Below are 14,324 nucleotides of genomic sequence, written 5' to 3'. Positions count from 1 at the left end.
GTTTTTTAATCGTGAAATTCCATTAACTGAAGTGTGATTAGTTGAAATCTGTAAAGTCAGAATCTTTAATAAATTAACAAGAAGTAAAAATTAATGACTTCAGGATAAGATGAGCAGTGGCTACAGGTTCCAGAGTAAAGCTGGCAGGAACAGAGAGAAACTATAGTACAAGCAATGTTGCCAGGTCCTGTTGCAGCTTGCAATATCAAAAATCCCGAACATGGTAACTTCAAATTCAGAACAATGTTGTGACACTGGACAACCACCCTCACTAGTTTAGTTCCTCTCGTTTTGATGCCCACTCTTATTTCAGTTCCCATCAAAACACAATCATCTTCTGTTCAGACCTACAGTCATGCCTCTGTCTGGAAAGGCCCTTCTGCACAGGGCTTCCTGGTCAAACAGCCCAGGGAAGCGATGTTATTCTGTCGTGCCAGGTGAGTGCCCCTAACATAGACGTCTACTGCTAATGCTTTCACAGCAGTTAAGTAGTTGCTCTTATTTGAATCTGGACAAGCATGCTGCAGCCTCCAGGAGCCTAAGAGTTAAGGGTTAAGTATCTAGTGTTCATTTCTCGCTAACAGACTGGACTCATTAAGATTAGAGTACAGTACACTTTTTAATAACTCTCCAAAGTTCTGTGTGTTCTGACAACATTCCATAAAGAAGAAATATTCAATAAAAATAGCTTATTAGCATTCTCAAGAACTAAATCTATCAAGAAAACATGAAAGGTCTTCTGTAAGAGGGGAAATACAAAGCCAAAAAGTTAAGTAAGGCTTGTGATGTACTGTGGCTCATTTATTTTGCATTTTTGTGTATTATTGTTCATGTATATGCAATGCACAAATATATGCATGTTTGCACATAGTTTCTTATTGAGAAAGAGCATTTCATACTACCTATAAAAATACTTTAAGTGAATTAGTGTGTTGTATTTTCTAATAATCTCTTAAAGATGGTCATCTTGTCTTGTTTTTAAAAAGAAGAAAACAAATCTTGTTGAGAGACAATTATGACACATCTAAATGAAAAACCACATTCAATTTGAAGTATATCTGTAAGATTATTTAAATATACCAACATTATTAAGCTTTTTTACAGTGTTTAACATTCTATAAAAACCCATACTATGAAACCTGGTATGATTTGTTGAGTTTTCCTCTTAGTTTGAGAATTCTTAGAAATATGTTTATGCCATTCAAATCTTCACGGGGGATGCATCCTGTAGACTGGTCCCAGAGTTTCTGTTGGTCTAACCTAGTTTGTTTAGTTCCTTTTCTTTGTATTTTACTGTCTTCCTGAATCTTTTGTCCTGTCTCCTTATATATTTAAGAAAAACAATCAGAGATCTAAGAATAAAAGAAGAGAATTAAAATTTTAAAAGAATACAAGGCTAGATAGAAGCAGGCATTTTACATCCTCTTCTAGAATCCTTGAGTCAAGCCTTGCCAGGGACCTCCATCTGCTGGTCCACCATGTTCTAAGTTCTTCAATACTTCTAGGTGTCATGTGGTTCTGAGGTGAAAACCCTTTCAGACTTCCTTACTGCCAATGTTGGGACAAGTTCAAGAGACAGAAAATAAAACTTTAATCACCTAAGGAGTACATCCATCTACTACTACCTGAAGTCGCAACATTACCAGGAGAGTTAGACATGTGTTTCAGTACAATGTGTTCTAGACTTTGGAGGCAAAGACAACTGAATCATTAGAGTGGACCAAATGCTTGTGTGATTCCATCCTTTCCTGTCCAGATAGAACAGACACCAAATTTGAACAAACCAAATTTCTAACTTAGTAGACACACAATCAAGGTTTTGATGGGTATAGATTCAATATAGAAACACCAAGAATGTGCTAGTAAGGAAATTTACTGTTTAGTGTAAATTGTCTGATTATTTAAATAATTTCTGTTTTATCAATCCCGAAACAACAAAGAGGTAGTTGCAAGATTAAAATATGCTCACTACATTGGCAACTACCAGAATAATGGGAGTGCCTGCTCTAAGGACTAATTTAAGGCTCCGCCCCACCAGCAGGAAGCCTTCACAAGCCCTGACAGAGCAGGACTCTAATCTAATGATTTTAAGATCTAGACTACAGCCAGAGCAACAGGAAGTATCTGCTGGCCACTTTAAAATGGCATTTTGTCTTTGCCACACAAAGACAATTCAAGCTTATTTTCCATGCTTGTTATTTTGCCTTAACGGTCACAGAAAAAGAAGAGTCATTTCTTGAGGTGTCTCAACTAGAACTGGAAGGCAGGGGAACCCATGAAGAGTCCTCAAGATAATACAAGCTTATGTGTAAAAGCAGGATAGCCTTAAGCTACGTGTAGGCAAAGAAAGAAGAATAGGGCCATAGAAAGGAAGGGGTGGGGAACTAGGAGTTTTCAGACAAGTCTGCCCCCTTGTCTGGTGAGCCTGTGACCAATGAGAAAGACTGAAGAGACACTCAGTGACAACAGTGTGAAGGTTTGTCCTTTTTCCTCATTGTGCTTTATACGTTAGCCAAGGGAGGATGCTCATATTTGATATTTTGAAAGGCAAGATTTCATGCCAATGCCCTTTGCTCTTGTCCTTAAATTGAGCTTCAGAAGTTTGTTTTTGATGTCACAGCAAGTCTGAGGTTAGATCGGAGAAGGGGTGGGAAATATTCCCCACCAGGATGTCCATATTACACAGTTAGGTCTTCTGTCAGGAAGAACTGTGACAAGGTCATGGAAGTGAACGAGAAGCAGGGATTCATTTGTACACATTGAAATGAATGTTATAGGTGCTTCTTATAAATTATCTGTGATCTATCATTAATATACATATTGAGAACTTTAGTATAAGCTGTGTTTGCAGATGGAGTAGAGGTCCTCTAAGACTAAAATTATTTACATCCTTAAGAAGTAAATGCCAATTGGTTCTTTTGGAACTAGAGTGCAGGATGAGTGCTTTGTCTGGAGGTAGCTGTGGGAAGAAACCCTCCATACTTTCTAGGCCCCTCAACCTTACCTCACCCTCTCCCCCAGAGAGGGGAAGCAAGCTGTAAATATGGTTTCTGTGGCCACCCGGCCTCACAGATACACACATGTGAGCAGAAGCCTGGCAAGGACAATTTCAACTCTGAATTAGGGTGAGACGTGTACCTTTTAAAGTCCCCCCAGAGAACCCCAAATGCCTAGACTGTATTGTTATCTTTGTGGTGATCTTTGACAAGCCAGTAACAGAATCTGCAAGCTGCGAAGTTTGGCCTGTGTGTTTCCTTTTATGTCTCTTTGAGATGAAACTACCTAGGGTGTAGAAAAAGGACAGGTCCCTGACCATGTTTTCCAAAATAGTAATGAGAAAAGAGTTCTCTACCCTTCTTCACAAACACAGTTACATATACAGGTTCTTAGCATTGCTCATTAGCTGGAGGGCTGGTGGGGGTAAGGCAACTATGGTAGGTTTATAAGGAAGAGAGATTTTATGTATTTTTTCCTGAAAGTGATTGTAAGAGTTTGATAAAACATAAGAATATTAACTGTTCTTAAAATCCTTGAGCCAATCTTTGCAACTAAATATTGTCCTCTCCCCAAATCCTTATTCTTGAAAAGAAGAGCCTCCCAATGCTAGGTGAGACACTTATCACAAATGTTTCTCCAAGGGTTTAATCTTTTAACATGCCAAATAAATTACTAAGAATGAAGATAATATTTGTGAAAACAATTTTATATAGCTTATATTTGCAAATGCATATTTAATAATCTGAATCCAAATAATAATAATAATAATAATAATAATAATAATAATAATAAAGCAGCTCAAAATATTCTCAGTTTATTTCACCTTCTTATCTAAGTTTTACTAAAGCTCTTTCCACAGACAGCTGCTTTATGTTGATATTTTCTATTGGTAAGGGTAGAATCTCCAGGGACTTCTAAAAGGTGACTGAGGGGGAGGGATATATTCCCAATCTTGTATAGTTTCAGTATTCACTTTAAAGCAATGCACTCCTTTTCTGTTTCTGCCCCAACATTTCATAATTATATCATTTTGCAAGAATTGTGTAATTTACATAACCACCTAAATTGTCATAATTGCTAGAAAGTGCTGAAAAAGCATACGGTAGGCATTTCAGATTCATTTCTGCTCTCTGTTTTAAACTAATTTGAAATGCCTTTTGCATAAAAATTCTTTTGGTCAACAAAAAAGTAACTTGGGTTTGATTTTGCTGGAACCCCATTTTCTTTTCCTCAGGCTGAATTTTCCTCTTCTGGGAATTCTTTTCATTTTCCATCGACCTGCGTACCTGTCGAGGAGAGTCTCCTGGTAAACAAGCCCCCCACCTCTTGATTTTACACAAGAAACTAAGACCCTACTGTTAGCTAACTCACCTAAGTCTCATACATCATCTTTCAGAGAAAACCTAAAAGTCACAAAAACAAAACAAAACAACAAACTCCTGTGCATGATTCTATCCTGCCAGTGTTATTCACTATATTTAACATGAGGAAAAGGAAAAATCCAGAATGAATGGTCTCTCAACAGTTTTCTCAGCATGCCATTTCCATCATAATTATCTTAACCATCTGTTTTGCTTGGAACAGGCAAAAGAATTTGATATTAAGAAACTAAACTGTCATTCCATACAACAGAGTAGGGCTTTGTTAATGGTACCTCATTTCAGGAGATAAAACTGGATATCAGTAGTATTAAATTTCATCCATAGAGCAGAATGTCAATATCTGATCATTATTGCTCTGGGAATCAGCAGCTCATATACTTTCATAATAAAATTTTATAAGTATAGATTAGAGGAGTATATGGTATGTGACATTTGCCGAAAGTGTAATCAGGAATCACACAATGTAAAATTCCACAAAACAGGTAAGGGTGCTTGACAATGGAGACAAATTTTCTTCATCTAAACCTGCTTTAACTTCTCTAAAAAGTGAATCTTTCTTTGCATACTTAAAAGGCTGTGTATTAATGTTTAGCTTCCTGAAGATAATTTGGCTGTTATGTGAGGCTGTAAAAATTTGTGGCAACATAAGAGATATGCATAAATAGTAATCCACATGTCTGGAATGCTTCCTTACCTCCCACATGTGTAAATTTATAAAGACACACTGCACGCACACACATGCACATACAACATATACATTCATACACACATATAAACACTAACATATGCACAGGCACACACAAACAATCACACACATCTGCACACCTGCATACACACAAACTTATACACAAATTCCAGGTTATGCTACTAGAAATTGAAGTTTCAAAAATAATAAAAAATGAGCCCCTTAACTTATATGATGTTTTTGTCAGATATTATTAATATATTAATCACAATTTAAAAACAGTTTAAAAATGATATGTCTATCATCCAATTAGACTTTTCAAATTATAAATATTATTTGAAGGGATCCTTAGTATTGAAAACCATTAATTAAATGATATAAAAATTGTCTTGATCTAACCAATCACCAGCCCAGAGAGTCACCAACAGGAGAGGCCACATCCTGCTTCTGAAACAACCAGGAGAAACAGGCCAGTTTTCAGAGGACAGTGAAGAAAATGGTCAATTACAGGAGGAAAAAACCCTAATAAACTCATGTGCTGTGGGATGGTCTGTATGTCAAACGTGTTGCTGATTGGTCAATGAATAAATCACTGATTGGTCAGTGGCCAGGCAGGAAATATAGGCGGGACTAACAGAGAGGAGAATTGAGAGAACAGGAAGCTGGGTGAGAGAGACACTGCCAGCCGCCACGATGAGAAACAGCATGTGAAGATGCCGGTAAGCCATGAGCCATGTGGCAAGGTATAGATTAATAGAAATGGATCAATTTAAACTATAAGAACAGTTAGCAAGAAGCCTGCCACGGCCATACAGTTTGTAACCAATATAAGTCTCTGTGTTTACTTGGTCGGGTCTGAGCGGCTGTGGGACTGGCAGGTGGAGAGAGATTTGTCCTGACTGTGGGCCAGGTAGGAAAACTCTAGCCACACTCATGTCTTTGGAAATTGGGGAAACAGTAGCAAAGTTAGGAGAAACTTTGACCCCTTTTTGTTAACATCCTACAGAACCCAGTGTTTGTTATAGTAGCACTTGGGGACAAATGAAAATAAATGAACAGCATATATTTTGTTTCATGGCTTTGTTTCCAAGAAAACCAAGTTTTCATATACCTGATAATTGTAACACATTACTATAATTTTAGTCAAGGATGTTAGAAATGGTGGGATATCCCTATTTGCAAGAAATAGAATAATAATCCAGTTATTTTCTAAGACTTCAAGACAATTATCTGTTTGCCAACTATGAATTACATAGCAGGAAAGAATTATTAATTATTAATTTCTATTTTCTTAGGTGGTCATAAAAATCATAAAAGCTAATAATATCACATGCAGGTCAGTTTAATTCTTATTCCAGCAACACTAGCAATTAATTGAATCACAAAACTCACTACAAAGGGATCAAAGACCTCAACACAAGGACAGATACACTGAATCTGATAGAAAAGAAAGTAGGGACTTGTCTTGAACTCACTGGCACAGGAAGACTTTCTGAAACGAACACCAGTAGCACAGGCACAAAGATCTACAACTAATGAATGGAACCTCATGAAACTGGAAAGCTTCTGAATGGCAAAGGACATCATCATTTGAACAAAGTGCCAGGTTACAAGAATGGGAAAAGATTTTTTTTTTGCCAACTATACATGTGATAGAGGGCTAATATTCAAAATATACAACAAACTCATAAAACTAGATATCAAAAAACAAATAGCCCAACTGAAAAATGGGGGATGGATCTAAATAGAGAATTCTCAAAACAGGAGTTATAAAATGGCAAAGAGGTACTTGAAGAAGTAAGTGTTCAACATTCTTAGTCACTGGGGAGATGCAAACCCAAGCTTCTTTGAGATTTTATACTGTATCAATCAGAATAGTCAAAATCAATAAAACACATTGGTGAGGATGTAGAGTAAGGGGAACATTCATTCATTACTGGCGGGAATGCAAACTTGAACAGACACTCTTGAAATCAGTGTAGTGATTCCTCAGGAAGATGGGAATCAATCTACCTTGAGATCCAGTTACACCAATCTTGGGAATATACTCAAAGGAAACTTCATCCTACTACAAAGATGCTTGCTCAACCATGTTACTTCCTGCTTTATTCATAAAAGCCAGAAATTGGAAACAACCTGTGTAACAGATTGTCGTGGCACAGGTGTGTGGGTTTGCATGGATCCATGGAAAGAAGACTCAGAGGCATCTTAAGAATGAATTCAGTCTTTCATGGCTGCAGAGGGGTCCAGCCTCTAAGGACTGAAGCACTTTACCTTCGCCCAGGGCATTTTTATTTTCTCTCTACAATTTAGTCAGATAATTTCCATATCTTCAAAGCAACCTGGAAGGAGCTTCCAAAGATACAATGCCAAGTGCAAATTCCTTGATTTCTCAGGTACCACAGTATTCCGGGTTTCCTGAACCAAGTTTGAATAGTCCTTTGATCCTTGGGAGACTCTCAGAGAAGATTCACATAGGGCCATAAGAGAAACAAAAGTTTTTTAAAAAAGAGAGAAACAAAAGTTAAAAAAAAAAAAGGAGAGAAACAAAAGTTATCAGTTAAACAAAGGATGGATTAGGGCTAGGTACTACTCTCTGGATCTCAGGCCAGGAGTAGCTTAGAAGGAACGCAGCCACAAACAGTCCCTCAACAGCTGAATGGATAAAGAAAATGTGGTACATTTACACAATGGGAATAGTACTCAGTCAGTAAGAAATGAAAGAATGCCAGCCTTAATATAAGGAGAGGTACTTAGTCTTGTTGCAACTTGATATGCCATGCCTTGTTGATCTCCATGGGAGGTCTACCCTTTTCTGAACAGAAATGGAGGAGAAATGGATTGGGGGTGGCAGAGAGGAGGTGGGGAGAGGGAATGGGAGGAGAGGGAGGGGAAACTATGGTCAGGATGTAAAATAAATAAATAAATTTAATAAAATGAATAACACTGTCAATAAGACAAAAAGACAGCCTACAGAATGGGAAAAGATCGTCATCAACCCCACATCTGACAGAGGATTGATCTCCACGGTATATAAAGAACTCAAGAAACTAGACATCAAAATACTGAACAATCCAATTAAACATTGGGTTAAAGAGCTAAACAGAGAATTCACAAAACAAGAATCACAAATGGCTGAAAAACATTTAAAGAAATGCTCAACATCTTTAATCATCAGAGAAATGCAAATCAAAATGACTCAAAATCAAATCAAAATGAGATACCACCTTACACCTGTCAGAATGTCTATGGTCAAAACCACTAATGACAGTCAAGATTGACTTAAAATGTTTTAAAAAAATGAAATAATTTCAGGTAAATGGATGAAGGTAGAAAAAAAAATCATTCCCAGTGAAGTAACTCAGACCCAGAAAGACAAATATGGTATATATTCACTTATATGTGTGTGACAGCTGTCTTTAATAAGCAAGCCACAATCCATATAACATGCATAGAAGTTAGGTATAGAGTAAGGGACTAAGGAGAAGGAATAGATCTCCCCAGGGAGAGGAAAAAGCGTAGACAATTATGGGTTGCCGATGTGGGGCACTGGAATGAGTGGACTAAATGGGGATGAGGAGAAAAGAGATGGCCAAGGGAGGGAACATGGGGAGGGGCAGCTAGGATTAGGGGCCACTTGAGGGCTCATTGGAAACCCAATATTGTAGAAACTTCCAAAAATCTACACAGGTATGAAGTTGATATAAATGAAATTGCCAAATAATGAGAAGACAGTACCTCAACTGGCCATCTCTTGTCATCAAATGAAGTTTCCAATACCAGGGATGGATTATACCCAATCAAATTGTTGTCCCAAAGGTCACCATGGGAACCCCCAAACAACCAAGGCCAAGGATGTTGGTTGCTCTCCATAAACGGACAGCCAGGCCCGTTGCTGAAGACAAAACCGACACAACTCATTGGTCATGGAAAAGCGGAGCTGGTGCCAACCTTGACGGTTTACCCCTACGGTCCAGTGTTCATGGCAGTAGAAGGTACTCTGCCAAAGGAGAAGATAAACACCCCAGCTATAAACGCTTCAAGCTACAATGATTAACTGCCTGTGAGATGTGATAATATAAAACTGGTACAAAGCTTGTGGAATTTGACTTTTAAGCCCCACTTCATGAAATGCAACCCATATCTAACACTGCTAAGAACCTGAGACTAGATAGGCTAGGGACCTAGAGGAAAAGCAAATACTACTGTTCTGCTAAAGGAATGCACTAATAAAATGACTCATTTTCTTATAGATCTTCTTTGTGCTCAGTCATCATCAAAGAAGCTTCCTCCTGCAATAGATGGAAACAAAAACACAGACCCACAGCCAGTTAATGTACAGAGAACCAGAGACCCTGAAATACTCAATCCTAAATAGTATGTCTCCTTCAAATTCTTTCCCTGAAGGCTCAGGAAACCATGCAGAAGAGGAGGCAGAAAGAATTTAAGAGCCAGAGAGAATGGAGGACATCAAGGAAACAAGGCCTTCTAAACATAACAGGACCAACACAGATATGAACTAACAGAGATTGTGGCAGCATGCACAGGGCCTGCACAGGTCTGTGCCAGATGGGGGTCCCAGCTCTGAGAAGGGAGGTGGACACAAGCTTCCTTCCCTAACGCAGAAACTATATCCAGTTGACGAGTACTCACCAATGAAAAGTGAGTTTTCTCCATTAGAGTCTCACTGTGGATAAAAACCACTCTCAAGGGCAGGCCCCATCCCCAGCTGGAGTTGGCCAACATAAAATGAACTCAATGGCATCTTTGGAGCTTCTTTGTCTCACAATATTTTGTCAAGGCATTTTTCAACTTTACAAGTCCTTTGAATATATACCTTACGGCTTCCAGTTTGGGGTTTTTAATGATTTTTCTCTGTGAAAATATGTGTGTCTGTATCCATATATGTTTCTTGTGGGATTTTGTTGTTGTTTTTCATATTTTTCTTCTGTTCATTTGTTTTGTTCTATTCCAACTTTGTTTTTGTTTTATCTTACTTTATTTTATTTGTTATTATTATTTAGGTACCTTTTTTCTAAGGAGAAACAGAAAAGCTGTGGGTTTGGTGGGAGGGAAGGAGGGAAAATCTTGGAGCAGTTGGGAAAGGGGAAGCCAGAATATACTGTATGAAAAAAAGATTTACAATAAAATAAAAATAGAAAAAAAACTAGAATTAAGTGTACATATTTTCACATACAAACATACACACATACACAAACATTCACATATATACATGACAATAAGCAGTTCAACCGTTAAGTACATTGCAAGTTAATTATAATTTTTTTAAAAATCATGATCACTTTTCATTTATTTGCTTCCTAAATCATAATATCTTAACCCCTCATTTTCCTAATTTCTTGGCAAGGTTGTGGAAAACCAAAAACCAGTGAGGCACACTAACCTGTAGCTGTAAGTTTTCCTGTGTCCCGCCTAGTCCGCATCCACTCAGACCCAAATGAACACACAAAGGCTTATATTAATTACAAATTGTATGGCCTAATGGCTCAGGTTTCTCACTAGCTAGCTCTTACATCTTAAATTAACCCATTTCTATAAATCTATACTTTTCCACGTGGCTCGTGGCATACAGGTTCTTTACATTTTGCTTCTCTTGGTGGCAGCTAGCAGCGTCTCGCTGCTCTGTCTTTCTCCTTCCTCTCTCTCTAGTTAGAACGTCCCGCCTAACCTTATTCTGCCTCACCATTGGCCAAACAGCTTTATTTATCAACCAATCAGAACAACACGTATTCACAGTATACAGAACGACATCACCCATCACTAACCCAAGTATTCCATTTGCACTATACGTTTTTAATATTGTTTATGTTTAATCTTGCTCTCTCTTTTGAAGATTCATCTGTTTTTATTTAATGTCGAGCCAACTGACCAGCATCTTCCATATAAAATAGCCATGTGACAGATACATTTCAAAGGTTGAAAATTTCATAAACTTCCTTTCATTAGAGATAAGAATGAATTAAACCTTTATTCTTGCTGTGGTATTCAGGCATCTCAGAATTTAGTTTCAGGCTTAACTGTAACAACCTTCCTAGGATTACCTTTTCTTGATACAAATGAAACCAGCTATCATTACAACAAAGCACCACTTTCAAATTAGTACAAATTTACAGGTTTTGTTTTCTGTGTGCAGAAGGTAGGTCCAGCAAAGTTTAACTACAAAGAGGGTATTTCAGTAATGTTCCCAATGGTGGGTGTCTAGACTATGGTGACTGGATCTCCTGGATATTTCTCCCTGGGTTGGGCTGGCAGATGAGTATATTCTTGGCATCCTTGCTGCTGGCCTAAAAGTCTAACTGAACTACAAACTGTAATATCCTGATAGAGCTTCATGCTGGAAGGGACAATTTTTCTACATTCTATAATAGTTGAGATGCTGGAAGGGAGGGTAGTTGATTCTACCAGGTGAGTCTCTTAGATGTTTATAGCAGCACCCAAAGTTACTTAATTAACTTCTCAGTGACATAACCCTGCATTTTTATTCTGTTATGGGAGAACTCTAAGGAAATTTTTCTTTATTCAACCACTTTGTTTTTCTGATACTGATTTAAAGATTTTCAGTTATATTGAATTTATATCTTTCACTGTATCATTTGAAAATCTAATGAAAATTGAAAATACTCTAAATTGGATGGGGTTAAGTTTAGTAGCTCTTAAACTATTATGATAACCAAAGAACTTGTACTACATGAAAACAAGAATCCATGTGAAGTGTACACAGTAGGCATTCAGCTATCTCTACTGTGAAGTCAGCTATTACTCAATCCCCAAAAAGTAAATATAGATTGAATGAATTCAGCTCATCACATACATATATAGGGAATTCTTAGAAAACACACTACAGCAGGAGCTGAGAGATTATGCATTAGTCCTATTGCACTTGGTTATTACATTTTATACTTGTTGAAATATGAAAGAATTCACTCAGGAAACTGGCATGCTTTGTCTGAATTTTAAATTTAAACTTTACTTTGAAAAAGGTATTAATAATTGTGTTTTTAACTGTCAAGAGAATATTGGCTGCCTAAAGCACAGTCTTTATCACCAAGGAGGACTTTGTTTTGTCACGCACAAAGCGTCTTCCACGGGGTAGAGAGGAATGCCTAGTGCCTACCTCTAGCTGCTTCTGCTGTGTGCTTCTCTCACTCGGTTTGCACCCGTGCTTGCCTTGCATCTGTTTATATCCTTGTCTATTATTCATCTCCAGGATAACTGCTCGGCAGCCATCACTTCCTTTCATATCTTTTCTGCATCTTTTGTTTCCACGGGTTGTTTTGGCAATAAAACCAAGAGAGGGGTACAGAGCTTATAAAAAAAAAAGTGCAGTAGGAACATCATGTTTTTGCATTTCTATGAACATTATCTCCTGTTTCAAAAGGTTTTAAAATGCTAACATGTATTCAGGAAACTCTGAAGCTCATAGGTAGGATGAATTTGAAATTTTGGGTGAATGGAATCTAAGCAGTGTTTTCTGGAACAGCTCACTACCGTTCAATCGTTATGTGGCAAATTGCTTTATGCAATTTTCTGTTTGCTACACAGTTTAATACCAGAGTTTCAAGTGACACAGTCATAGTGATTCCTCACCTTTATAAAGCACTTCACAGTTTTATCATGCTTGCTCATTCATTATGTCCTCTCATCTTTCAGGGTAGATAATTAGAATTTTCATTTTACATTTCACACACAAAAAAAGAGAAAGCAAAGTAAATGATATGCAAGGTCAAAAGGTCAACGAATCTCTGAGCCTAAAGCTGTATTTATTTGATAGGTCCCTAGCCTTGTGTGTGCCAGGAGAAACCTCACCAAATGAAGCTGGGCTAGGCTTTCTGCAGGCCGAAGAGCTAAGATACGTTTAGGAAAGCTTAGATCACATGAACATAGCTTGGCATGTGACTCTAAGTCAGCTTTATCCCCCAAACCCAATAAAGCAATGTTGATAATTAAACTCCAGTGTTCTAGTGCAAAAAAGCTTTTCCTCTATATGAGGAGGCTCCTGCCTCTGTGAAGCCCTCTGTATGTCCCAGATTGTCATTATCTTGGTGTCACCAAACTGTGTTTTTCCTTAAGTATCTAATGCAACATGCTAGCTTGTGCTCAATGTCCTTTTTAATTTAGTTTTAACAAGTTAATTCAGGGAATGTAAAGCCAATTCAAAACATCAAAATCAAGACATACTTATACTCTCTTGTATTCAGATTATGTTTTCTGTTTTTTCTAAACCTTCATATATCTAAAGTAATTGTTACTTTCATTTTTCATGAAGTTGTTAACTTCTTCAGTAAGCCTCTTAACTACAAAAAACATAAAGATCCACCCAAAAGCAGCTGCGTTCTCCTTTCTTTAAATCCAGTGTCCAGTAATATCAAAATGAAAAATAAGTTAAATTTTAAATAATTAAATTAGAATAATAAAAAATGACACAAAATCCATATTTTAACTATCTAGTCTTGGTTACATTTATATTGTTGAAAATATCATAAATAGGCAGAGATTTCTATATGATGGATGCTAAATATTTATTGTTTTAGAATATGTAAAGGATTTCTAAGATTTAGAATATCACTCTTTCTTTTATTAAATGCCAAAGACCTCCACCAAACCATTTGAAATAGGATATGTTTTTCAAAACAATGCTGAGTCAGAATAAGGAGGATGGTACTATCACCAAAGCTACCCTAATTATTATGGGTCGGAATGCAGTTGTCAAAGAGATTGATAAGTCTTTTTGGTGATCTTGGGACTCTTTTCCTCCTATTGAGTTGCCATTCTCACTTTAAGATGAAAAAGTTTGTTCCATCTGGGTCCTAATGGCTCCCTCAGGGGAGGGGGTGAGAAGGTGCAGCATCAACAGCACAGACACTGGGAGTCAGCAGAAGGCAAACAACAGACTCATTTATTCAATAATAGGGAAGGCCTTATATACCCTCCTCCCAGCACCCAGGCTGTGTTGCAATCTGGTGGCATTGTGTGGTCATCCCTCATTGGCTGGGCATGATCAGGAACTCTGACAGCAATCAGGATCTTTGACAACACCTGTTGCTAGGCCCTCAGGCAGACTCTGCACAATCAGGAACTCTGACAGTGACCAGGAACTCTGATAGCACCTGTTGCTAGGCCTTCAGGCAGACTGCAGATTGGCTCATAAGGAAGTATGTTATGTGCATGTCTTAGCAACTGGTTTGAGTCAATTTCCTCAAACCTATGGACCAATACTACATCTTATTATATTTTATTTT

General features: G+C 37.6%; 1 protein-coding gene across 7 annotated transcripts in view; it reads right to left on the bottom strand.

Moving 5' to 3' along the window:
* Dgkb (diacylglycerol kinase beta) overlaps window positions 1-14,324 on the bottom strand; it is a 713,645-nt gene that overhangs the window by 72,922 nt on the left and 626,399 nt on the right. The window lies entirely within an intron of this gene.

This window comes from Peromyscus californicus, unplaced genomic scaffold (genome assembly GCF_007827085.1).
Source record: "Peromyscus californicus insignis strain IS unplaced genomic scaffold, ASM782708v3 Scaffold_15__1_contigs__length_86483966, whole genome shotgun sequence".
In the NCBI taxonomy this organism is placed as follows: domain Eukaryota; kingdom Metazoa; phylum Chordata; class Mammalia; order Rodentia; family Cricetidae; genus Peromyscus; species Peromyscus californicus.
The sequence above is the reverse complement of the archived record's forward strand: the minus strand, read 5'-3'. Positions and strand labels throughout refer to the sequence as shown.